Below are 26,721 nucleotides of genomic sequence, written 5' to 3'. Positions count from 1 at the left end.
TCTCATGTCTTTTGTATCAGAGGCTGCACGTCTCCATTCACTGCACTTAGTATCACTCTATATAAATAAGAATCCTCTTAAACATAAGCCATGGCTGCAGCTATTTCAAGTCCAGATAAATTGTTCCTGCTGAAAACAACTATTTGTTTGGAAATAAACTTGAACTTCTGTCAAGGTTCATGCTCCTCAGAACAAAGCAGCCTTTCTTTAATACAAAGCTCCCAGACAGATTGGCTTCCATTAGCCTGTTTGTGACAAGCTTGTCAGTCAGCTTTCACAATGTATAGGATCCTTCCCGCCTGTGGCAATGCTGTCTGCAGTAATCACGCTCGACAATGGTGTTGCAATTGAACGACACTGGGCTGGGGGTTTGAAAAGGCTGAAGACAAGCAGGAATCTGTAAACAACTCAATGACGGTCGTGTTTTTCTCCTTTGGTGGCCAAAAATAGCCAGAGAAATCGAAGGACTTTTCACAAAAGCAGAAAGGTATGAGGTCATAGTTGGACCAACCATCCTAATTCCTTTCTCAAAGAGTCAGACTAATTGCTCTAGAGGAGGCTGTACCAACCGATGAACAATGATGCCATTGGTGAGGAAAAGCACTTATCTAAGAAAGGTAGTCCAGTACAACGCCTAACCTTTAGTTGAAAGGGGTTTAGAGTGGCTATGCAAGGTACCTCCTTCTCTTTGGGCATAAACCTGTTCTACCAGACTAGCCTTGTTCACAACCTCAAGAACTAATTAAGGATGGTCATTTTGTTATGGGGGGCTATGCATCCACATTCATCCCACAGTGAACGTGGGAAGGAGGCTGCCTTGTAGTCAGGGCATAATTAGTAAAGTCAAAAGGCCATTTCTCTGCTCTGGCCTAATGCAAGAGCAAATATTACGCCCCGCAGTAGATGTTCCAGTTGAAGCTTTTTAAGGATGAAGTAAAATGACCCGAACAGGAGCTTGGCAGCAGTTGCAGCTGACGAGAATTCATCAGGAGGGAGTAAGGCAGAATGGTACGAGAAAAGAAGAGAAAAGTGTTTTAAATTACAGCAAGACAGGGTGGAGAATCTGTCTCGAGGTCTCCAGTGATGAGTAATAACTGGCAGCTCAGCGAGGAGAAGGTCTTTTTTAAGCAAGAACCTCCCGACACAGTCGTAGTCACGCCACATTGCTGACTGAAGCTGGATATTTGATGTGCCTGTCATATCTCAGCTTGCCGTTTTTACCCATCGGAGCTGCAAGTCTAGTTAGGATCAACAGCCAACCACACACTCACACACACATGCTGGTTATTAATATTCTAATGAATGTTAATTTGCTCGACAACACTGAGAACTTAATAGCAGCGCTCAGGGCGCCTGTCAATAATCGAGGAAATGATGAAATCATTATCTGCGGCTTCTCGGGGGAGGACGGCTACAGCAGCATCACACTCAAGCTGCTCTGCAGCAGTTATCACTGACAACCATCCGTCCGTACCCAGACCGGCCTATAGATGGCAGTAACGGGGCACCGCCTCATGCCCTGATGAGGTGTGAGAGCTGCTCCAGGGGAACGTTTGGTCAACATGCTGTTGTCTCTAGTAGGTAGCCAGTAGCATCACACCAGGTTCATGTCTGGAGAACTGGTGCAGTTAGACATATTATGTTCCTCCACATTAACACGTGCAGTATATTGGGTTCAGAAACAATTACTGTGGACACAGCCCTACAGTATATGTTCATGGTGACAGGTTTTAATTAACTTAATTTGGAGTACTAGTGATAATTAAAAGTGGAAATATTTACATTATACAAATCTGAGCACCATTATCCCCGAGTTGCCTCCTCACCATCTGCAGTCTTATTTTTCCTCTTTAAGCATCTAATCAGCTTACTTTATTTAAGGGTTGGGTATGAGCTATTTTTCTGGGACACTTTTGTGCTATATTATCTGAAATGCTCAATGCTTCTCACAACTAAACAATTAAATGTTACAAAAAAAATGTAAGCAATCTGGAAGTAACAGGATAAAATAAAGAAGATAAAATCTACCAATCATTGTGATTGACCCTCGGAAAATGAAAGTTGGATTTCCTGTCAAAACTTCTTTATTTTTCTTCAGTGAACATTAGAGCAGATGTGGGATCCAGAGGTGTGGCTTCAGAGTCAGGTCCACAGACTGTATGAAAAGAACTGGACAAACCTCCTGTGATGTCACCTGTAGCTTTCCTGAGCGGCGCTTTTGAAGCGTTTACTGTTTCTCTGGCGTTCTCTGAACTTCACCATGTTGGGAAAACCTGATGCTGCCTTTTAATAACACATTTATATAAGAAAATGGGTGCTTAACTAATGTGTGAAACGAGGAGGCCTGGAAGCCAGCTGGAACCAACCACCTGGACTCAGTTAGCAGAATTTCAGCTTGGATGGCTGAGATCCTGTTAACCTATGATCCTAAATGATGCCATCGTACATTTTTTCTTCTTTTTTTTACCTTGTCTGCACACATATTAATGATTGATACCATGACGGTAGAAACCAAAGGTATATATATGTGCATTATTACTATATTTAATATATATACATATATATACGCATACATATGCGTACACATACATAAATATACACATACAAACCCAGTGTTTTTTGTTTTTTTTGTTTTTTTTTGGGGGGGGGGGGGGGGTTGCGGGGAAGCAGGAACACACGGAAACACATGTCAAACACTGGAAATCTGCAACAAAAAACCACAAACAAAGCACGAAACCGGCACGGAGACGACCAAAACATGAACAGCAATCGACCCAAATCTTGAGATCTGATCGCAGTCTGAGCTAAGCTACCGCTACCGCTACCTAACCCCAAAAACTACAGTACATTTTTTCTGATTGTCATTCCAGGTGTCACAATAAAAAACCCCAGCTGAAACAGGGACTAGTGGAGCTCCACTGGGACTCGCTGTCACTCTGTCACCTGAAAACAGATAAAGTTGCTTGTGGTTCACATAATGACCAAACCTCCAGGCCTAGGCACCTGAGCACTGAATAGCTCCGTGCAGATGAGCGGGATAAGTTGTCAATTAGCCAGCAGTCCAGTTACCGTATTTTGTGGTCCATTAGGCGCTCCGCATTATAAGGCGCAATATCAATAAATGGGTCAATTTCATACATAAGGATTTTAAGGCGCATGATAAAACATATAAAGCGAAACAAAACAGTCTGGTAAGTCGAACCTTATTCAACTCTTTCACAGAAAATCGTTCAGTTGTAACTAATACAGAAAAATGGACAATGGACCGGCTCTCAGAGCCAGCTCTCGTGCTGGGTTTGATACAGCCCATCAAGACGTAACCCCCTTGAGCACTTCTACAGGAACAGAGCTGTACTTCTACCGTTTTTAAAGTCTCACTGTCTCCAACTGTGTGAATATTTCATTCTCAACCTTTAATAATTTCTTTTTTTTTTTGATATGTTCAAAAACCCTTTTAGTCATCATCTCCAGTTAAGTTTAACTTGATCCTCAATCTAAAGTTAACATGTCATATACTGCAACAACTATGTTAGCCTGAGGTATGAGAGATACATAGTCTCTCTCTTTCTCTCTCTCTTTCTCTCACTCACTCACTCTTTCAAATGACTGCAAATGCTGTTCTTGGGTTGATTAATCATGTCTATTTAACCTTGCGCCCTTCCACACCGCCTGACTCTAGTTTAAGGCACGTTACAATTACTGCTTCAAGTAGTTTAAAGGTTTTCAATTATTAATTGATCCTGGGCCGTTCATGGTGCGTGTGATTGATCACGTAATAAGTCGTTCACAAAACATGGCAGGCAAAAGAAAAATTGCTCGAGCCTTTTCCTTGCTGCTGTCCTTGTGAATTATATAATCAAGTTCAGCCCAGAACATGTTCAGTTGACATTTAACAAGCTAAAATGTGCATTGTAATACTCTCCCCTGTGAAATACACATTATCTTAAAGGAAATTGGGCCTGAATTTGAACTGTAACATGGGATGAGGGGATGAGAGGACACAGAGAGGTCTGCGTGTCTGGTGGTGCATGATGCTGGTGGTGGAACCATCTTATTTCGGTGCTTGTGTCAATATATTATGAGCCGGGTAGCAATTACCAGCTGATTTCAGAAGCATCAGCGCTAAGCAACATAAGATGACAAACAGGCATTGATTACCATTTGTAAAGTGTCAGAGATGGTCGAACCGACTTCCGCTTCTGTGAGACTCAAATGATTGCAGCATCAATAATGGAATCTCAACTAGGTGGCTTTTTTTACCTTTCAAAGGGTGTCTGCGTGAAATTTATATTTTGATCGAATATAAGTATATAATTTTATGTAAAAAAAAGACTTTAAACAGCTGTATATTCGATATTATTCAGTAATTCAATAATTTAGTTGCCATGCAGTTGTCATGTGGGGCTTTTTCCACCTCCGCAAAGTTGGTGCTAGAGCCAGTTCCAAACAGGTTCTACAAAGAACTGCCTTACTTTTCCACTGGCAAGAGATCTGTAAAGAGATCTGTAAAACCGAATTCCTGCCCTTAAAAATCTTGTTTGGAGTCCGAAATTGACTTTGTGCAACTTGATGCCATAAACATCGACAGCGTTCATGTTTCCAGAAGAAAGTCTTTTGTAGACCCACATGTCTGCTGTACAGTACACATCATTTTGATTGGATGGTTTAATCAATAAGAATACATCCAAAATCTCCCAGTTATACAGGTTTTTGCTCTCAAAAAAACAATATTTGGAAAATATGAGTTAGCAGTAATGTGTTTTGTCCGGGTAGCCCCTCCAGCTGACAACCAGAGGAGACTATTTATTTCCTCTTTGCTTGGTTCCATGGTTTTTTCCTGTTATATTTTAACTAAACCAAACTCTGAAGCGGTTTAAATATAGCGGTTGCTTTGTTTTGATTGGTTAAAATTAGTGCTGTCAGCTGATTAAAAAAAATAATCTAATTACAGGATTTATAATTAATTAATCTAATTAATCACATTTTAATCTCATATCTGCTAAAGGTCCCCAAATAAAAAAAACGAATTCTAGGACATTACAAAATTGCAGTGCATGACTAATCAATTGAATACACAAAGAAGAGAAGATTTGAAATCCACATTCCACAAGTGTCTTTCATAAATGAAATTCAAAACAAAAAGGTCAAGCACATCAGCAAACCAATTACGCCTGGTGCATTATTTAAAAATGCAATACAATTTGTTAGGGTTTGTCTCTGACCCCAAGTGCACGACCGCAGACAGAGTTCGAGTTCAGCCAAAAAACACGGCGTACTTTATTGTACAAACTAAGGGAGCGGAAAAATCAGAATAATAAAAACTGCCTCCTTAAATGGCAGGGAACAAACAACGAAAAAACTTCTCAACGGGTAATCCACAAAAAAAGGAAAACAACGCAAAAACTCTCAACAGGTAATCCGCTACAATACTCTGAAAACTCAAGGAAATAGCAACCATAATGTTGAGACATAACAAGGACGAACTGGCGACGAGCTGCTGGCAGTCTCTCTATTTAACTCCTCATAACAAATGAACTACCGAGCTGCAGCTGAGAGTTCAGAGCCCGGCTCGTACCTGTCGCCGAGTGCGCAGCTCTCTGGCCACGCGCTGTTCCCCTGGTCTCAGCGCTATCGGGCTGCAGATGAAGCCCGACGGGCTGAGTCCTAACACAATTACAGTTAAACAAATACAATTCAGAAATAAAATAAGGCTGAGTCTCAAATAGGAACTTAAGCAGACTCTCAATTCAAAATTAAAACTCAATACAGCAATTCAAGTACTAGTACCTGTAACGTTTACAGTGCAACTTGTCCGGACATGTTTAGCGTTTAAATGATAATTCAGGCTGGAGCAGCTCTGTGATAGGAAAATTCTTTTTTACAAAATGTACAAATCACCATGTCCTTGTTGATAGTCCTTCAAGTCTTCTTTCTTTTTATGCATAAACTTGTCGTTCAAAGGCCCTAGCAAAGATTTGCTGAGTCGCTCCCAGCCCCCGGGTCTGGCACTCAGCAGGCACGCCGATTTTCCCCAGTGGCCAGCCGCGGTACTGCAACAAAAAATCCCATGGGGCCCAGAAAGCTTTTTTCCCATAGACCACAATAGTAAAAGAGAAGCCTCTAAAACTGTTCACAGGACACCTCCAGCTGTAATCACCGGCAATTACTAATCTTTGTATTCTATATTTTTAAGTCATGGACTTTATATCCGTCAAAAATGTTTTATAACGGCCAGAAAAGTCAAAGAAAAGTCTCTTTCTGGGCGTGACGTCACGGCTGACGTCACAGATGTTTTATATTAATATATATTATGTAATTATATTATATTAATACATTAATAATATATGTAATACTTTACATGTAATAATATACATTAATTCATATATTATATTAATACATATTATATTAATATTCGCGTCATTGCCCCAGGGCATGATGGGAGGCCCCAGAGCATCATGGGAGGTGACTCAACTGCGCATGCTCTATGGGCCCGTGTATGCGGAAGTAAACCCGGAAGTCAGAGATTTTTTCGGCGTATGCGCTGGCTGAGCAGAATGCATTGAAATGAATGGGCGGCCATTTTTGATGTCCCATCCAGTTTTATAATAGATCCATGGTCGCTCCCCTGATTCGCGTCCAGGTCTGTCACCTGCTTTGTTAGTTTGACTAGCAGCAGGAGAGACGGGACCTGCCACTGCCAAGTGGTCTACGGTCCCTCAATGAGCCAAATTTAAAACACTTGCACATTTTGCCACTCACAATGTAGCAACCTCATGCCACTGGGGTCGACCGACAGGACAGAGGACACAGAGTTTCGAGGAGGAAAGGTTTTATTTTGAATCCCCCAGACACAGGCGTGAACCAGTACCTTCGGCAGCTCTCCCTCAATCCTCTGAGCAGCCGCTGTTTAAATAGCCAGGCAGGGTGGAGAGATTGATCGAGCACATGTGTGCCCGATCAGCGGAACCAGGCACCACCTGTGTTCTGCTCCCCCGCAGACCACGCCCAATCCTCCACCCTGCCACACATAATTAATTGCGTTAATTTTCATAACGCGTTAATTAGCAGTGTAATTAACTAATCTAATTAATGCTCTAAACTGACAGCCGTAGTTATAATAGTCACGCCCCCAACTGATGACGTAACGCTTCATGCACCTGGCCCAGCAAGGTTTGCAACACAGCGTAGCAGTAGATTTCTAAGCACGGAGCCTGTGTTTTCCTCACAGCTTGTGCTCGATGAGCAAAAAACTAGTGCTAAGTCTGGCACCATCACTGAACTAGGAACTGGAACCACTTTGATCGAAAAACCCTAATGAAGACACACAGTGGTCAGTTGAGGAACTGCAACCTTTCTTGGTTCAGGTTGGAATGCACTTAATATTTATGATTAGGTCACAAGTTTGTTTATTTCTCCACTGACCTTTTCCATTAAGGGGGGGCATCTGGCCTTGTTTGAGGTTTCTAAGAAATATCTAAGTTAAATCAGGTGTTTAATGTAAATGAAACGGTGGCAGGTGTTGCTTGCAGCAGTGATTTCAAGTCCAGAGTTTGGGACCCCCAGAGGGGCCTCAAAGACAATTTCTTGATGTTGACAGGTGGCTGTGACTATAGAGTGTAATACTATGTAAAAAAAATAATTACATTCAGTATTTTAGACAGTTTAATGGCTAATCTATTATACTGCTGAGACATGTTGCTTGCAGTAATTTTTGGAGTCATTAAATCAGCAACATACCAACCTATTTGAACATGCAGAATTTGTTATTGTGATATTGTGATATAAGGCCAAAAACTACAAGATCAATAAGAGTAAAAAAAGAAAGAAAAACATGACAGCTTCAGTACTCTAATGCCTAAGGCAGAAGCACACAGCCTCAGGCAGAAGAATACTAATAGAGACATTTCCCAAGGTAAAACTATTCCACTCAATCAAGCTGAATGGGTTCCTTTTATGTAGCGTTCAGGTTTTGATCAAGAGTTATGCCTTTCTTTTAATGCTGAACCTGGGTTAAAGTTCACCACATCATGATGTTGCCACCCCCATACTTCAATGAGGAGATACATTTTTTTCCCTCCACTACAATTGATTTTTTTTCCTAAATGACCACAAAGATGCATGTTCATTTCATTTCTTCAGCACATCTAGATAATATCCCAGATGCTTGTTTTCAACCACTCTATGCAGCTCAGTTTTATGTGCTGCACTGCTTACAGGGGTTCTGTGAAGGTACTGTATACTCTAATATCTTCTGCAAGGCAGCTTTTACCTCTTTGTTACCTGTCCGATCAATGCCCCACCCAACCTGATTTGTGACTTCTGGAGGCCTGCCCTTTCTTGGCAGGTTTGTTGTGTTGCCATATTTTCTCAATTTTCTAATGACGGATTTAAGATGCTCTGAGGGATCCTGCAAGTTTTTGATATAATTTTAAGAGCCACCGCATCACTTCACTCCAGAACTTTAGGATTTATGCATTTGGAGAGCTCCTTCTTCATTGTTGCTGTTGGATATCATAGAGGTAGACTTATTTCACTAATTAAGGCAACAAATTCATTTAAAAATGTCCAAGAGGGCAGGACATCATACGTAGGGGTTAGAACAGCAAACTTCACACATTCTTCTGAAGATGTTCAAAATATATCTACATGTTAATATACATCTCCCTGAGTGCAGAGTTTTATATATCTGTCCTTCAACATAACAAGCCTGCTTTCATGCTGGCAAAGAGAGGAGCGAAGAGGAGAAAAGCTGGCTCTGCTCAGCCAACCATATCCAATCGTACCGACATACAGTATCTGGCCACATGTACAGTCTCAGGCGCAACCCACAGCTACCTATTATCTTCCCACTCTCCCGCACACCTTCTCTGTATTTGGGCTTTTTTCCTTTTTTTTTTTGCAACTGCTCTGCGATTTATGCCTCCCTCCTTAAGCCTCTTAAGCCTTGAGCAGCAGAGGCTGTGATGGACCACTCCAGTCGTGAACACACACAGACACGCACATTAATGCAGCAACATGCAGATGCACAGCTGTTCGCTTTCACACAGATGTGTAACAATGGGCATGAAGGGGCAACTCCATCTCATCGTGGTAGAAATGACATCTCTTGGGTTTTGTCTTTGTGTCCCTTCAAAGATAGAGAGAAAAACAAATGCATGTATTGTATTAATTGTTCCAGTTTTAACTAAACCAGGGAATTTGTAGCTCTTGACATTGCATGCTCTGCAGGCTTTATTGCATTCGCAGGCTAACCCAGCTGGACTGTTTTCAGTTTGGCATTTCTGTCTCATCATATCAGATTGGACAAAATGTGCAGGAAGCCCTTAGGCTGCTAAGAATGTTAATTACTTTTTTTTTTTTTTTTGAGCATGAATGTTTAAAGTCTCTGTGAAAATGACATTTCTTAAAAAATACTGTATCACTTTGGCGTTTTATTTCCCTTTAAACATCACTTGTAACACTATTGCTTCCATTAATTATACAATTTCCTTCTGATTACCGTACCACTCACAGTAATGTGGCATTAAATATTTGAGATAAAAGCTTCAAATACAAGTTAAGGTAGTCTTGGCTGTAGTTAAGAGTGACACATACTTCAGATATTGATGATTAAAACCACAGAAGGTCTATAACAAGTCTCTGAGCTCCCACTATTCACCTCAGATTGCTTTGACAATGTCAAAGGCGCCTTCATTTATCACATTCATTTTTCATTTCTTTCCTAAAAAAAAAAGAAAACAGAAATAGCATTTGACATTTAATCTTCTGTAAGACGTCTAATAACTTTTTGCATTTCATAATTGGAATGTACTTATTTGTGTAAAGAACAAGATTAATACAAAACGTAAGATATGTGGTCATGTTCAACTCTTTCTGCACATTCAAAGCGTTTGATTGTTTTGGGATGTTTAAAATATATATTGTAAACTGTACATCAACTAAATAAATGTTTCTGGCTCCACGAGCCCTGTGTTTGAGTCCTGTAAATTCTTTTATGTTATGTTTTGTTGTTTAAAGGAGCCGTCTGTAAGAAATGTCCAAAACTGGTACTGCAGTCACTTTCAAAATATTGTTGAGCGGCGTGTACCCTCCCCCTCCTCCCCCCGACCAGAGGTTGCCAGGTAGGCTGCAGAATGCAGCAGGAACGTAGGCTGCCATGGCTGCCATAATTAGAGCCGAGCTGGCAACCCGGATGCTGAAACAATACTGACTTGGTGATTGGGAGATAGGTGGAGGGTGGAGCTTCAGAAACAATACTGACTTGGTGATTGGGAGATAGGTGGAGGGTGGAGCTTCAGAAACAATACTGACTTGGTGATTGGGAGATAGGTGGAGGGTGGAGCTTCAGGCCAAAACAAAAAATGACAACATAAACATCAGTTGAGGGCTGCAACACCTCTTTTTAAACTGGAATATCCTGGCTTGAGTGCTGTTGTCAGTGACATAAGTATTTGAAATGAACATGATTTTTAAATGTCTGTTGACATATCGGGGTCATTTTATTATTCGTTTTATTATTGCTCTTACATACAGCTCCTTTAAACTTTAAATCCTGATTTTTATTTATGTTTTAACATCTTTGAATCTTTGTACTTTGAATCACCTAGTTGAATTGTGCTATAGAAATAAACTTGCCTTGCCTATGTGGGTCCTATATGAGATGTACATGCAAGCAGACTGAGAAATGAGCCTGTGTTAGATTGTCTGCTGGTTGCATGTTGGTCTCATGCAAATCTTGGGTTCAGCTATAAAGTTGACCCAAGTGGGATCCAGGTGTGACCCAGTTTTGGGCTCACAACATTAACTGCCCAAGTAAATGAGCAAAACGACATAAAACCAACATGGATGGAACCCATGGACAATCATGTGTTGCCCCATTGGGGTCCACGTACAAAACATTAGGCAGGAAGTGACACTTTTAGGGAATTCTTAAGGTTTGTTGTTGATGATTCAAGGCGCAGGAACTTCATTTATCCATTATTTTTCCTCTGAAAACGTTCTTTCTTTCTTGATCTTGATGTCCTCTTGAGGCAATTGGGTGTATTTATCAAAAGAAAATGATGGAATAAGTGAATCAAAGTAAAATGGATGAAATAGTTACTGATTGACAGAAAAAGCACAAGCAAAATGCCAATCAGCAGAAGGTTGGCACCATGTCACTTTAAGACAATTTAAGATCAAGAATGTACTATTCTACAAGGCCCATTTAATCCACAAATCAATCACTAAACCTGGTGAAAGCCAGACAGACAATTGAGGTTGAGTCAGAGGGCAGATGAGTTACCAGAAAGAAAAAAAAAAAAATAGCTAAGCTCGAAGTGGCAGTGCAATCATGAGCCATGATAGAAATAAAGGGAGTAAACAGATGCGGCTCCAATTTGGGGTTTTCAATTGCTACCCTTGAAATCAGAGCTTCTTCATGTCAAAGGTGATGGAAACATAGAAGAGCTTCACATAATTGCATCTCGGTATCCTATGCAAAATTGCAATGCCCGAAAATATTTGACAGCCCACAGTACCTCAAAAACAAAGAAACTGCAATGCATCCTGGGTATTTTTTCATAACCTGAGCCTCCTTTATCCTCCATCACAAAAAAGATTCCTATTCCAGATTAAGTAGAAACCGGAGCCTCACACTGCGATAGAGTAAATCCCATTTTCTTGGATATTGTGTTCATATTTACGGAAACATAAGGAAAAATAGGGTCTGAAAACATTGGTGCAAGATAATGCCGTTATCCGCGTTGCCTTTTCCAAAACAGAATCATGCTCCACTGGATATCATATGGAAGCTTTGACCATTTTAAAAATATTTTCTTTTCTTTATCAATCTCCATGCACTTCTAAGGCCTGTGTCTAATCTATTAGACGTATTTTTCTTATCTTAGTCGCCCGACCGTTTCTGTTCCTCGATTTCTTCTCTTTCATCCCCTCCCTTTGAGTCTCTCTTCAGGCTGCAACCCGTTTCTGAATGTGGCAACATCAGTGTGGTTTGAGGACGGGTAATATTTATATCTTGAAAACAATCATCTGGGAGGTGTAAAACTCACTCTAGCAACACAAGTGTACCAATTTTACTAAAGACAGTAATATACATTACAATGCAGCCCAAACAAACCTAAGCACTGCCCAGGCTACCAAAATCAATATTGTCAAGTTGGTTGATTCGTCGGCGTTGACTGCTAACGATGTGCTCATTTGCTTAGATGTTGCGCAAAACTGCAACGAACACCAGACGCAGCACCAATAGCATAAATGAGTCAGCTGAGCTATTACTTTCTAAGGATTCTGGCAGCATCCTCTGTTGATGAGACCATCCATAAAGATGAAAAAGGTTCTCACCAAATGATTGGGTTATTAAGAGCAATTAAAATAATCTCCCATTTTTTATAATACAAGCAAGCTAATTACACATTTTAATGAGCACTGTTGGGTACCATTACTTTTGAATGTAAGAAAGTAGACTGAAAGATAGGTGCCTTTAAAATCTTTAAACTGGGAAATATGAACCCCTGTTTCCAATTCCTCTGCACGTTGGTTGTGATGCGGTCAAGAAGGTCACGTACCTTCTTGACTAGGGGTGGGCAAAAATATCGATATGGCAATATATCGCGATACTTTTCCAGCCGATTCAATATCGATATTCAAAATTTGAATATCGATTTTTTTTTTTTTTTTTTAATTTTTAATTTTTTTATCCCCCGATCTTTTTCCCATTATATCACCCAGTGCTCCTACCTAAGTGACAGTCCTGGGCATTGCCACTCTCTACCAACCCTGGGAGGGCCCTGCACTGAGCTCAGGTTTTATTTCACGTTTTATTTCATTTTATAATTTATTTTTTATATAACACAATTGCCTGTCCTTAAAAAATGAAAAATAATGGACAGAGGTTTATTTATTTATGGATTTATATCTATACTGACTGATCACTGTGCCTGTCCTTGGTTTTAGTACCCATCTTTCTTGTGTTTATTATCATTTGCCACATAATTAAAGCAACCTCATACTAAATTTAATGTTAATTTCATATGATGTAAATAATATGAAAAACATATACAAATATGTTGTAACTTTAGCTTGTATAGTTATAATAAAACATTGTTTTGACTCAGTTTGTCCCATGAATTGTCACTATAATCTGATGAACGTGCAACTCGGATTTTAAGATCCATCACTATCATCTGATGTACATATATACAACTTGGATTTTAAGATGTGTAATGCATTTTTAAATTTTTCGGTGAACTATGTAGAATATAATAATCGGGATATCGCATAATCGGGATATCGCAATGTGTATCGTATCGTGGCTCAAGTATCGTGATGCGTATCATATCGTGAGGTCCTTCCCAATACCCACCCCTATTCTTGACCACATCTTTACTGCAAAACTTGTTCCGTGGATTATAGTTGTAGGGGTTTTACTGCTGCAGTGAGACCTCTGATGAGGATTAGGACCAGATCATATTACTCCAATTTTATCCCCTCTTCACTGACTTCCTGTTAAATCCAGGACAGAACTTAAAATTCTTCATCTTATCCAATTTAATAAAGCCTTCAAGGGTGTAGTTCCGTCTTCCTTTCTAACCCTATAGCCCCCAGATCTGGGGCTTTTGATCAGCACTTAAATGGAGCAAAATCAACTTGGGGTTCATTGGGTTAAATAACTCCAAGTTCCATTTTATTCCAGCAGAGACTTGGACCTCAGACCGAAGGCATATTTGTGGAGTTTCCAACAGAGTGGGATGCAGAGTCTCCAGCCACCAGGCTCTTCTCTTGTGGAACAAGCTCCCAGTTCGTGTTCAAGACTCAGACGCCCTATCTACATTTAAGATCAAACTTATAACTTCCCTTTTTGATCAAGCTAATAGTCAGGGTTTGCTCAGGCATCTTAAACCATCCTTTCGTGATAATGCTAACCCGTCACTGCTGGGAACCTCCCACAGTGCACTGGCTATAACTGCTATTAACATCGTTCTCCTTTGTGTCTTATACGCAGACCTTGTTGATCTCTTTCCTGCCATTTCAGACCACCATCAAGGCAGATGGCTGAGTGTGAGTCGGGTTCTGCTGGAGGTTCTTCAGCAGGCACCGTGTCCATGTTCCCGCAGCTCTGATAACCTAAAGTTAGCCCTTCCAAGAATAATCTGAGCCAACACTGTGGACCAATTACCAACAAGGGATGTGAGAAATGTTGGAATACAGATGCCTCATTTTGGGGGAGGAAAAAAAAATGTGGGAAAACAAGGACAATCCCTTAAGTCCCGTTTTTTCCATCTCTACTCTTCCCTGGGGCGTGCTAGCAATGCAGGATTTCATCTCAGTGAAGATTCAACACCTTAACTAAGCTGTTTTTCTTTTTTCTTTTAATCAATAAGAATTGATTCAATTTTAAATCTGGACAATAATGGCAGGGACTGGATTATGTTATTGAGTGGCAGGTGTAGTAGAGCCGAAAGCTACAGTAGCTGCTGGGGCTGAAGCGTCGCTAGTGTTGTGCAGCTCTGGTTAGCCTGCAGCTGCTTTGTCAAATCTGAAGTGCAGCTCCTTGCCACTGGCAGAAACTTGTTACCCAGTAACAGTAGGCGTCTCGTGCCGAATGCAAACAGTTTCCACAACATATGTGCAGTCCTCTGCGCCATCTTGCGAAAACTAGAGAAGTCCCATGCTTTCATTCTGCAATTATGCAACCGTCTGCCTGCCTCACATATCATTTAATTGGCTAGCGTACAATCTATGGGTCAAGTTTGATTAGTTAACATGTTGACACCAGGAAATTCACATTTTCTAAGCTTCCAATAGAGCCAGAATTTAGTTTTCCGTTTAAAGTGAACAGACAGCAACACCATCAAAGCTTCCACCGCGTCCGTGAGATCCAGGAACTAATGAGACACCACAGCTGCCACAAGAGTGTTCTTCTTGGTTTCATAACTGTGACCCAGGCGTCAGGGCATACTGTAAATTTTAATGTGATATGTTAAAATCATTGATGGTGTCGTCAATGCAGGCATTGGTCTAAGCAGCGGTCGATGGTTGCTTGAAAGCTGCAACCCTCAGGGGCTGAAGCCCATTTTCTGAAAGCGGTCTAGTAATCTATTGCTCACATCAATAATTGTCTGGAGATAAGCTTTTCTTGGTCGAGGGAATGAACTCCAGCAGATGTGGGCGAGAGGTTGGCTTATGATGATCTGAGAAATTCAAAATTTCCTGCCATTCAAAAGAAAAACACTACTATATATCGATCTGGCGGGAAGGCGGCTGATTGAGCTCGGCTGATTACTTTACCAGTCCTCTCTAAGCACCAGAGATGGAGGAACCCGTCCTCTTCTGTGGGAGGAGGTGACTCGATTGATACGGCGGCGAATGAGTCAGTGATAAATCCTTGCAGCGTTGAGGGCAGCCTCTGATTTTCAGCTGGAGGAGAGTCAAAGTCCAGTTTTTGTTACTGCTGGGAGATTACAAATGAATAATGGAGAGTGTGTTTTGGAATACTGCTTACAAGTATGAATAATCACCCTGACTTCATAAAAAATAAATTAAATAATCAGCTCACTGTGCATCGTGTCCCTTTATTTATTTTTCTTTGAGCTATCTTTATGAATAACTGGCAGTTTGGGGACAAGCAAATCCAAAATAGAGGATGAGTGTCACAAAGTCATAAACAGTTCCAAACACCAAAACTTGTGGACGGTGACGGGTTTTATGGTCTTGTTTTCTATACAGGACAATGGATTTGAAATAAAACAAGATGAGATCAAGGTGCAGCCTTTTAGCTTTAAGAGGTTTTACAGGAATTCCTGGAGATGCTTGGCCAGGCTGGCAGCCACACGTGCCCATACCATGGCACGCCTCCACCATGTTCCACACTTGATGTGGTAAACTTTGGAGCATGACCGTTCCTTTCATGTTTCGTTCTCATGTTGCATGCTGGGAATGTTTTTTTTTTTACCTACTAAGGAAATGACTCGTCCACTTTAGCTGCCTTCCCTTCTCTTTCAAGATTAAGCTCACCATCACTTTTTGGTTTTTGGGAATGCACCTAGCTGTTGATTTGGTCCCACCAAGGGCTTTGATTGATTAGTTGTCTTTATCAATCCAAGGATTGCATCCTCCTGCACTGAGATCTCCCTGGACTTCATATTCGCAGGTTCGGTCAAACAGCCGCCAAATGTCAGCTCAATACCTGATATCAACTCCAGACCTTTTATCTGCTTCATTTGTCTTGAAGTGACAAGGGGATGGACTGCACTTGGGTTTTTTTTTTCTTTTCAAATTTGGCTGCAATCCCTAAATGTTTTTGTCAGAGCTCTTGAATCAAAGCTGAAAAGTCTACGCCTTGATCAGGTCTTGATTACTGTATTTTAAATGCATTGTACTCACTGTCCGTCTTCTGTCATTCAATACTCGCTCAAAGACAGATGAATTCAGCCAGTTTCAACCTGCTGGTGGGTTGGAATGACGCCATTACTGTACGTTTCAGTCAGTCAACTCTCGCCGTGAAAACCTTTAATCCTAAAACACACATCTATGGCTCAGATCTAATCAATACCCACTTATTAAGCATGTGCAGAAATATTGGCAGTGATCAACAACTCTTAAATGCCTGACAGGAAAAAATACACAGAAAATCCTCTCTCTAAATTTGAAGTGTTTATCATGTATGGAAATTAAAACCACCCACAATTTTGTTGAACAGTATCTAATTATTATTTTTTTAATTAATATGCATATAATTTTAGCATTATATATATTTTTTTTTAAATTGTAAAAAAACTTGGTTATGGGAGTGACAGAGGTCAAATTCATGTAGCCTATTAGATATACATCCAGCATTATAGGGTTAAATTGATTTGCGAATGTGACATAGTAATTGGAATAAACAAATAAAGGAGTTAGAGCGAGCGTAGAGATACTTGCCTGAACTCTCCTCATTTTTGACCTTCTGAATCCCAAACTGACAGGTTTGTCTGAAAGTATCCTCAACTTACGATTAAAAAAAAAATAAAGGACTTTCACCCAAAAAAAGCTAAACCAAAACAAAAGAAAAAAGTCCAATCACGATAAATAAACAAGTCTTGAAATTGTGACCTTTTCAGACTGATTTACATTTAAGAAGAAAAACAATCTTCAAAAATAAATTGTCAGCATCGTTGAATGATATGTCAAATAATAATAATACTAAAAAACAAAAACAGCCATCACTCCTCGATGCAACTGAGAAGCCCTGACTGACTCAGCCAAAACCTTAGTGAGGTGCAAAATATTTGTTGACTTTCTACTGAACTGCAGGTTGTTTTTGCAAAGAGCAAAAAAGGTTGAGACAGATGAGGTTATAGACATACACTGTCATTTTAGCCAGAAATTGAACAAGAAAAGGTGAAGAAAACTATACCAAGTGAAGCAGAAACGTATAAACAGAGATGAGTTTCAGGGATCTGGTACGATGGTTTCATCGTATCATCAGGGTCAGGTATTTAAAATAATATACATAGATACAAATCATGCAGTCGTCATTCGTTAGACAAAATCAGCTCGTTTTCCTCTTATGCTGCGGTACGGCACAAACAAAAAAGGCATGTTTGAGCTCTCTCAACCTCGAGCCACAATTATTCTGTTTCCACAGAGCTGAAGGACTTTATTTTTTAGTGAGTCGGTAGGAATGTGACAGGAAAGCAAAGCATCTGCAATAGTTTAAACCTGCCAGTGCTGGTGTGTCTTTGCAAGTAAACAGGCTGGGGAGAGGGGAGGACAGCCACAGATGAGAGGACGGAGTGCCAGATAATATAGTGGTTACTGTGGGTGGGTGCTTGCAGACTGGGATGTCGCACTGGGAGCAGGATCTTCAGCAGCAGCTCATTAGTACGCTGACAGTCTGTATTTGCCTACCATCTGAGCAGTCACATGGGGCACGATTAAAAGCTTTCGTGGGTGATTTAGAAGTGAACAGAAGCAAAGTGAGTGCTGGCTTTAACAGCCAGCCAGCATTTTCACACAGCAGTCTCATGCAGGAGAAATGTCACAACATATGCATGGACTTCTTCAAAGATTCTGTTTAGTTTCCTCTTCATAAATTTCATTTGTACTCCTGAACTGAAAAAAGGGTGAATTCTGAGTCCCCTTTACCGGACAAGGGGTTAGAAATAAATATTAGAGCTGGCAAATTACTTTTCATGCACCGTCCCTCTTGCACCGACCTCAAACCTTGTGTGTCTGGAGTTCAAAATCTAATGTTCTCGCCTTTCAACACAAAATAAGTATCTGCAATTCAGCTGTCTTTCGGTAAAGAATACGCTCAATTTGGCTTCCTGTGCCAAACCGGAGCTGCTCTGCGTTCTTTACAAAAGCCTGTGATTAAGTCTCAGCAGGATAGTTGGACTGGTTTAGGCAATGGCCAACTCTGCCAGTCAGACCGCCTCTAACAAACTTCTACATGTGCTTTACTTCACAATGTAGTTTGGAATCCAAACAATATCAATATATCTATTTGTTTTTGTATTGCAAAAGTATGGGGCACCCCAAGAATATTTTGCTCTGACATGTTTTCAGCCAAAGTTTCACAATTTGATAAGCTTGTTGGTTCCCAAGGATGTCAAAGAAAGGACAGTGATGCAATTTTTAAAGCTTGAAAGTTCAAGTTCAAGTTAGTCAAGGCTATGAGAAAATAGAGAAATGTATGTTGCCTTTTACACACACATTCATTCTTACTGAGCCCACCGACAACCCAGAAGAACAACTGAAATACTGAACAAAATAAATAATGCACATGTATTAGTATTGATATTTTTCATGAAGAAGACTTTACAAAGAACTGACTTCGACCAAACACTTGCTTAAAGCCACTCTATGTAGTAGGGCTGCAACGATTCGTCGACGTTGTCGACAAAAATCGATAATCAAAATTGTCGACAATGAATTCCATTCAATTGTCGCAAGACGTGTTTTTCCAACGGAGTGAGGCATCTCACTTCAATACGTTCTCTCCCGAGAGTCGCGCATGCGCGATAGCGTCTCTGCCGAGCGGTAGCGGGTAAACAGAATGACTGCGTCCCGTCCTGTAGCAGCTGCATGTAACAAAACTTCTAAAGTTTTGGAGCCTTTTAGCCTCGATACGGTAAATAAAAAGATGACTTGCAAGGTTTGCAAAGCAGACCTTGCTTATCACGGGAGCACTTTGGTAATGCACAAGCATTTGAGGGGAAAGCACGTCGGGTCTGGGTGACGGGTTTCAACAATACACCAGTTTTAAATAGGACATTTTATTAACTTTTTGTATGAACAGCGGCAAAGTTGAATAAAATATCTACAGGACTGTCTCAGAAAATTAGAATATTGTGTTCTTTATTTCTTTATTTTCTGTAATGCAATTAAAACAACAAAACTGTCATACATTCTGGATTCATTACAAATCAACTGAAATATTGCAAGCCTTTTATTATTTTAATATTAATGATTATGGCTTACAGTTTAAGATTAAGATTCCCAGAATATTCACATTTTTTTTAGATAGGATATTTGGGTTTTCTTAAGCTGTAAGCCATGATCAGCAATATTAAAATAATAAAAGGCTTGCAATATTTCAGTTGATTGTAATGAATCCAGAATGTATGACATTTTTGCATTACAGAAAATAAAGGACTTTATCACAATATTCTAATTTTCTGAGACAGTCCTGTATTTTTCATTGAAGTACCCATCTTTCTCGTGTATATTATCATTTGCCACATAATTAAAGCGACATACTAAATTTAAGAAAAAAAATACTAATTATCCGATTAGTCGACTAATCGTTTCAATAGTCGGTGACTAGTCGACTATTAAAATAGTCGTTAGTTGCAGCCCTACTATGTAGCAGTTTCACTTCTGGCCACATGAGGACATAAAGCCCTGTTGTGCTGACCAAAGAGCCTCTGACGGTGCTATTATTTGGGGGATGGTCCAGCACACATTTTAATCCCACTTTATCCCACTTTCTTACGTCAGAGGTTTGACAAGGTTACCAATATACTGCCCCCATGTGGTCAATAGCTACATTTGTACACAGAACATACATTGAGAAGTTGAGTAAAGTCTGCCGCCCCTAACTGTTGATTGTAATAGAAATGTTAGCCCAAAGTTTTGCTGCTCAATCTATGAGTAAAGTCAGTCAATATGTATACATAAAGACTGAACCCCCGTCTTGTAAATTATCCCCAAACATTTATCTCAGCTTAGATCGTTAAATTCAATCCAAGAAAAGGGGGGGGAGGGGCACTGACATTGATCACTAAGGTACGCCCATCTGCTTCGCCTGTTAGGGCTGAAATTTCTCATTTCATGCACGCCGAATTAACGAAGCAACATGTTTTTTTTTCTCTCCCCCCCCTCTATGGAGAAGCAATCATTGCCACAGGGATTGAAATGGCACGGTGGTGGGCTGATTATTCTCCTGCCACATCCCGCTGGTGGATGTGACATGGCCATTATCTCCAGGCCTGTGGATTAATTCAGCCACAAAGGAAAGGTCAGTGGATCCTGCCAGGCCTGAGAAGGAAGACTCGGGGGATTACATGACGGGGAGCCGGACCAGCTTTTTTTCTGGCTCTGCTGCAATGAAATTCAGAGGTTTAAGGTCAACAGTCTCCCTAATTGGTGGGGTACGTCCCACGCAGTAGCTGCACAGACTAATAAGAATGCAGGTCCGCGTTAAATGATTTGCATTGTAAACCGAATTGCATTGATTTTCTGAAATTTTCTGCTGAAGGGGATAATTTTATGCTCCGTTTAGGAATGAATTTGACTGCATTTTATATCCCAACTACACCCAATTGGCAACGAATACACAGTGAGATTAAAGTGGGATCTTTGTACTATGTGTTTCAGATCTGTAAGATATTACATTTAAATGCTTTTAGATTTCACAGCACATAACTTAATTTAAGCCAAAAAATATGACAGCATTCCCAGGAAGCAGGTAATTTACATCAGTTCACTTTGTATTCAGAGATTTACCTATGCTTAATATAATGTAATTTTCCTCCAATAAAGCTGAGACCAAGAGCGAGGATGGCAGATAAAAAGAAGTCACATGCTCAAGCTAACGTCATTCTCCTCTCTGATCTCAAGATCAGTGATTCAAAGGCTCAACCTGTATTATTCACTTTCCAGCTTGTAAAATTCCTTTCACTCCAACACACTTTTGTATTTCTATTTCCCTTTCTGGCCATCACTTTTAATTTCACTCAAGTCAGCCTTTCATCTTTCTCTTTTCTTGCCTCATTGTGCAATGTATTGCCTGCTCACCTTTTCCATCCAATTCTTTCTGGATATCATGCGTCTTCGCCTCTCAATGCCTCGCTCTCTGATGGTTTGGGGGTCACGGGTGCAGCGATGGCGACAGAAGCCACCACCAGCTGTCGCTGCGGCCCGGCCAACAAGATTTAGGATGCCAGGGACCGCCGCAACCGAGTCAAATTATGCCAGGATTCATTTCACTCAAAACTGGCTGAACCGTTTTTCTCCCAAATCCTTCCAGCAGTGATACAGATTGCCTCTTGATCCTGATGTAGAGGAAAATGTCTGTAAAAATGTTTAAATGGGTGACAAGTATCCACGCAACATGTATGTGAAAACCAAGATGCAGGTTTTTTTCCCCCACGTAGAACATTTAAACAAAGTGATGAGTGAGTTTCTTTCTACCAGCATGTGTTTAGTTCAAGTGTTTGAGGTCTTGATGAAGTGTCTGTCTTGTTTTAGTTGAAATACAGAGATACAGCACGACAGCTCCCATTTCAACCATCCTTTTACAGCTCTGTTTACAAAAGCAATTTTTAGGGGGTGGAGTCACACACTTAACTCCACCCCATTCCTCAGAAAGATGAGCCCATTTTGAAGTTGGTGTTACAGCTTTATACTACTCAATACTGAGGTGTAGTATGGAGCCAAATCAAGGCCAAAAGTTTTGCTAATTTGAAAATAAAATTTGAACCTGAAAATTATTTTTTACAGTTTCAATTTTATTTATTTCAGTATCAGATCTTTTTTTCAGTTTCAAATCTTTTTATTTCAGTTTCAAATCTTTTTTTCAGTTTCAAATCTTTTTTTTTCAGTTTCACGTCTTTTTTTTTCAGTTTCACATCTTTTTTTTCAGTTTCACTTCTTTTTTTTCAATTTCAAATTTTTTTTTCAGGTTCAGACTTTTGGCCCCGATCTGGCGTGGGGGGCGTGGCATCATGAGTGACAGCAGAACAGAGAATGCGGGGGACGTTCCTCAGTCATGTTGCCTTCAGGAAACGTAGGTTGCAGAAGATATCAGTAGAAGTATGATTCAACACTGTATATACACTATATTCACGTGATTGGCAGTTTTTATTTTCAAATTAGCAAAACTTTTGGCCTTGATTTGGCTCCATAGTGTAGCTAATACAGCATGATGTGAAGACGGTCAAAATAAAGATGGGAAAGCTGGAAAATTCTACTTTGATCTGGGCCTGTGAGGTCACAGATTGCCTCCTGCTAATCTGAACGTATCATTTATTTACACATTTTTTGAATCAAAAGCGGCACATCTAAAGTACAGGTATGAGTCATGTAAAGGTTTTTGAGTTGGTAGGCACTCTAAACACTGAAATATATGCTCTCAAACAGAGAAAAAGCTATTTGTGTTCATATAATAGGTCCCTTTCAAGCCTGAACCGGTAGTGAAAAGCAATTCATGGCTGATAAAAAGGTCCATACAAGGACACCTGGCGGGCTACACCGACTTGATGCTGAAATGTACAGTTTTTTGACTGACTATAAGCGACTGGCTTTAAACCAGTTAAAACTGTTAAAATGTTTGGTTTTTCAACATATAAAAACAAGTTTACTACCTGGTACAAAAAAAAACAGTTTGGATCTTCATAGCTTGATTTTTATGCCAATTAAATATGTACAATGAGTGAATTTGATTAACTCAACAGGGAAAGTTACATAAAGCTTTATATTTACACCTAATTAGGAACGTTTTTTGGTCTTAAGTTTTGCTCAGTCTATGGTGTCAAAATGTTATTAGTCATTTGAATTTAACGTGATCAGTGAAAGCTAGCCACTCACATTTTCATGTATATTTTAACGATTAAATGGTTAGTTGTGCTATTTAAAGTTGCTGTGAGCAGCTGAGGGTTGGTCTGGAAGACTCAGGGGGTGAAGATGGCTCGCTTGGAGGCCTTTGGCTAGTGTTAGTCAACTCCCTGTTTAACACTCGACTGGGGAAGCCGGCGGCAGCTCAGTCAGCAGGTGAAGGCTTAAGTGTCTATGTATATTGATCTACAAATGTCTTAACTCATCTGTGGAACAAGCAGCAGTACACAAGATTTCAGAAAGCAAAGTTCTGCATCACAGTTAAATCAGTTGACTTGGGATTCAAAGAACAAAAACATATTCATGGAACTGCCATGAAGCCAGTCTTGGAAATAAAAGTCACATTTTTAGCAAGTTAGGCCCCAGTTCAGCCTGTTATCTCAAAAAACATTGGTGAATAAGAACTTCACAGGAAATACCACTGAGGCTGGATGAAATTTCATCAGTTTTGCAGGATTTTGTACATAAAACAGAACAAATGTTTTGATGTGAACATGGCGATTGGCAAAGAGCTTTGAAACTTGAAAATTCACGGCAACACATCCAGCAGTTTTTGCATATAATTCACGAGAAAAATCCAATGTGATGGCATACCAAGCTGATTGCATATACAGCATTTAACACAGGAGCAAATTCTGTCCTGGACATTTATTGGGAATTGATGAAGGGATCCATTATGTTAATGGTTTATTTACAACCAACACAGAAAATGCTTATGTGACTGTAGCAACTTTGAAGAGAACCATAAATGTGATCAATAGAAGCTTGTATATTGAACATAAGACCTCTCGTAAGCATTGCAGAACATTTTTTAAAAGCTCAAAGCAAGTAAGTATCGATCAGCTCTTGTTTATTCAAAGGATGATTTTCTTGGCATGTTTGAAGCTTCTACGAACTCTATATTGATCGTCAGTATGATCCAGCCAACATCATTAGTGCTTCTTGTTACACTGATGTCAACAATTTGAGTGTAATAACATATCTCCATTAAGACTAAAAGTGTTATGTGATGCATTAAAGGACACTGAATGCTTTCTCTCCAGCTTTCATGTAAAATGGATGTTTGTGAGATCGTCATCAAGGCCAAACACAGCTAAAGATCTCAGGCGGTTGCTAGGGGAGACATGCATCTCCTGCAGTGTCTGAAAGTCATTATCTAATCTGATGCTGCATTTCTGAGAATAAACAAAGAAGTCAGAGTTTGCTCAAAGTCAAATAGAAAATGCTGCAGATGAAAGATGGTTCATAAATCATGGATGAAACGGTGGACAGACGGAAGCGCAGAGAGTTTTCCGCTGCCATATACAATAAGCCGGACACAGTTTAACAGGCCAATTAAAAGGCTGACAAAGTACTGTAAATGACAGCACAAAGCATGTGTATTAAATGATTACTCCGAGGACTGCTGTGGCACTGCAGTAAGCACACTGTACAAAAATCCATCACTGAGCTCCTGTGAGTACACCTCCTCCCCCCCCCCCCCAACACTCGCCTCCACTCTGACGGATGATAGTAGGGTGTTTATATGCATACACAGGCTCAGCTCTGCATGGCTTTCAATTACAACTGTCAGGAACATGCACTAAGCGCCCCGTCGAGATAAAGGTATGCAAACATATCAGTATGCATGAAGGGATGTGTGCCTCTAAAACATAACCTATGACTCATTTACATACATCCATAAATACACACAGTCATTTAAGAACGAAACCGAAAGAGAGAAAAGTATTTCGAGAGGCATCTCGTGGTTCTACCAGGTCTTATAATTAGACACATCCTGTGACAAATTCCACCATTTTCATAAAAAACTCTCACATCTCATGGGCTAGAACTATAAAGATAGAAAAGTAAGTGGGCCTTACTAATTTAGATTAATTGGCAGCAGATCATAATATAGTAGGTGTAAAAGATAGATAGATAGATAGATAGATAGATAGATAGATAGATAGATAGATAGATAGATAGATAGATAGATAGATAGATAGATAGATAGATAGATGTAAAATAGAAAAGTGTCTGAAATGTATAGATGGGCAGAGGTTCACCAAATTGCTAAAGACAGAATCTAGAAATTTTAGAATAATTTCAAGATAATCTTCTTCAGCATCAAGTTGCGTAAATTTTGAATGTTTCATCAGCTACAGTGTAATATATTATATAGAAATATGATCAAAAGACAGAATCTGGAGAAATCTCACAAGACGAGGCTGAAAATCATTACTGGATACCTGTGATCCTCAAGTTTTTAAACAGCAATACACCGCCTGCCTTTGATAATGACTGGCTATTAGAACTGCTGAATTCCTTGCTCTGCACGGGATGAGCAACACTGGAAGGCAACTCAAAAGGCAGGTTTCCATGAGCACACGTCCAGGCTAGGGCTGTTCGATTTTGCCCAAAAATAAAATCTCGATTTTTTTTCTCTCAAAATCCGATTTTCGATTACGATTATTTTGTGAATTGAGAAAAGGCAAAGAAATGATTTCAAATATGCTGTTTTTTTATTGAACATTTGCCCCATTGGGCTTTAAGTGCAAACTTTGCTCTTATTAAACCAAAAATGAATGAATAAAGTGCAAAACTGTAAAATAAGTTGAAAAAATATAATAAAATATAAAGTTTTATCTCTGAAAAAAAAAATCAGCAAATCAGCACTTGCAAACATACAGTAAGTTATATTTCCAATTAAATAAAACAAGACATTCTAATTAAACTAAACTGGGTCTTTGCATGCTAAATAATAATGCAACCCATGAAGGAGGTAGAGGTGTGTAATGTCAGTCATTACATTTGCTATTCACATTTGCAAGTTTTTTGCAAGGAACACGAGCCGGTCTACCGCATCTGGCTTGAGGGATGCCCGGTGGCATGTTACAACGCCCCCTCCTACACTAAAGAGCCTCTCCCATGGGGCACTTGTCGCAGGTATTGAGAGGTATTTCCATCAATCATTAATATGGTATCAATCATTAATATGTGTGCAGACAAGGTAAAAAAAAAAAAGTGAAAAATCGATTTTACGAGTTTCACGTTTTAACATCGTTCTAATTACATAATCGCGATTACGATTTAAAATCGATTAATCGAACAGCCCTAGTCCAGGCTATGACCCAGAAGGCAGGGACTGGAACAGACAAACTTGTTTCTTCCACCTGTTGTGTCTCCATTACAAAGCCGGACTCAGTAGGATCCACTGACTTCGAAAATGACACTCCATACCACTTGGTGGTGGTAATGAATTACATTACTTTTTATTTTTTGTGACTCTTGTGGCTTTTTCATGAGTGTGGAGACGGGAAATGAGGGCAGAGGGAGCTGGGATAAGCATCACAGTCCAGGACTTGAACCTGGACCAGCAGTATGAGGACGGAGTTAAACAGCGCTTTGTAGGGCTGTTCGATTAATTGATTTTAAATCGTAATCGCGATTATGTAATTAGAACGATGTTAAAACGTGAAAATCGTAAAATCGATTTTTCACTTTTCTTTTTTTTTTAAATGTTTTTTTTAATTTTGTATTTATTTATTTTTTTACCTTGTCTGCACACATATTAATGATTGATACCATATTAATGATTGATGGAAATACCTCTCAATACCTGCGACAAGTGCCCCATCGGAG

The 26,721-nt window shown here is 39.9% G+C and overlaps 1 protein-coding gene across 5 annotated transcripts in view; it reads right to left on the bottom strand.

Moving 5' to 3' along the window:
- The window catches only part of LOC133425087 (neural cell adhesion molecule 2-like), a 436,069-nt gene that overhangs the window by 145,088 nt on the left and 264,260 nt on the right, over positions 1-26,721 (bottom strand). The gene's annotated exons all lie outside the window — the stretch shown is intronic.

Source organism: Cololabis saira, chromosome 24, assembly GCF_033807715.1.
Source record: "Cololabis saira isolate AMF1-May2022 chromosome 24, fColSai1.1, whole genome shotgun sequence".
Classification (NCBI taxonomy): domain Eukaryota; kingdom Metazoa; phylum Chordata; class Actinopteri; order Beloniformes; family Belonidae; genus Cololabis; species Cololabis saira.
Note: the sequence above shows the minus strand (reverse complement) of the source record. Positions and strands in the feature narration are given on the sequence as shown.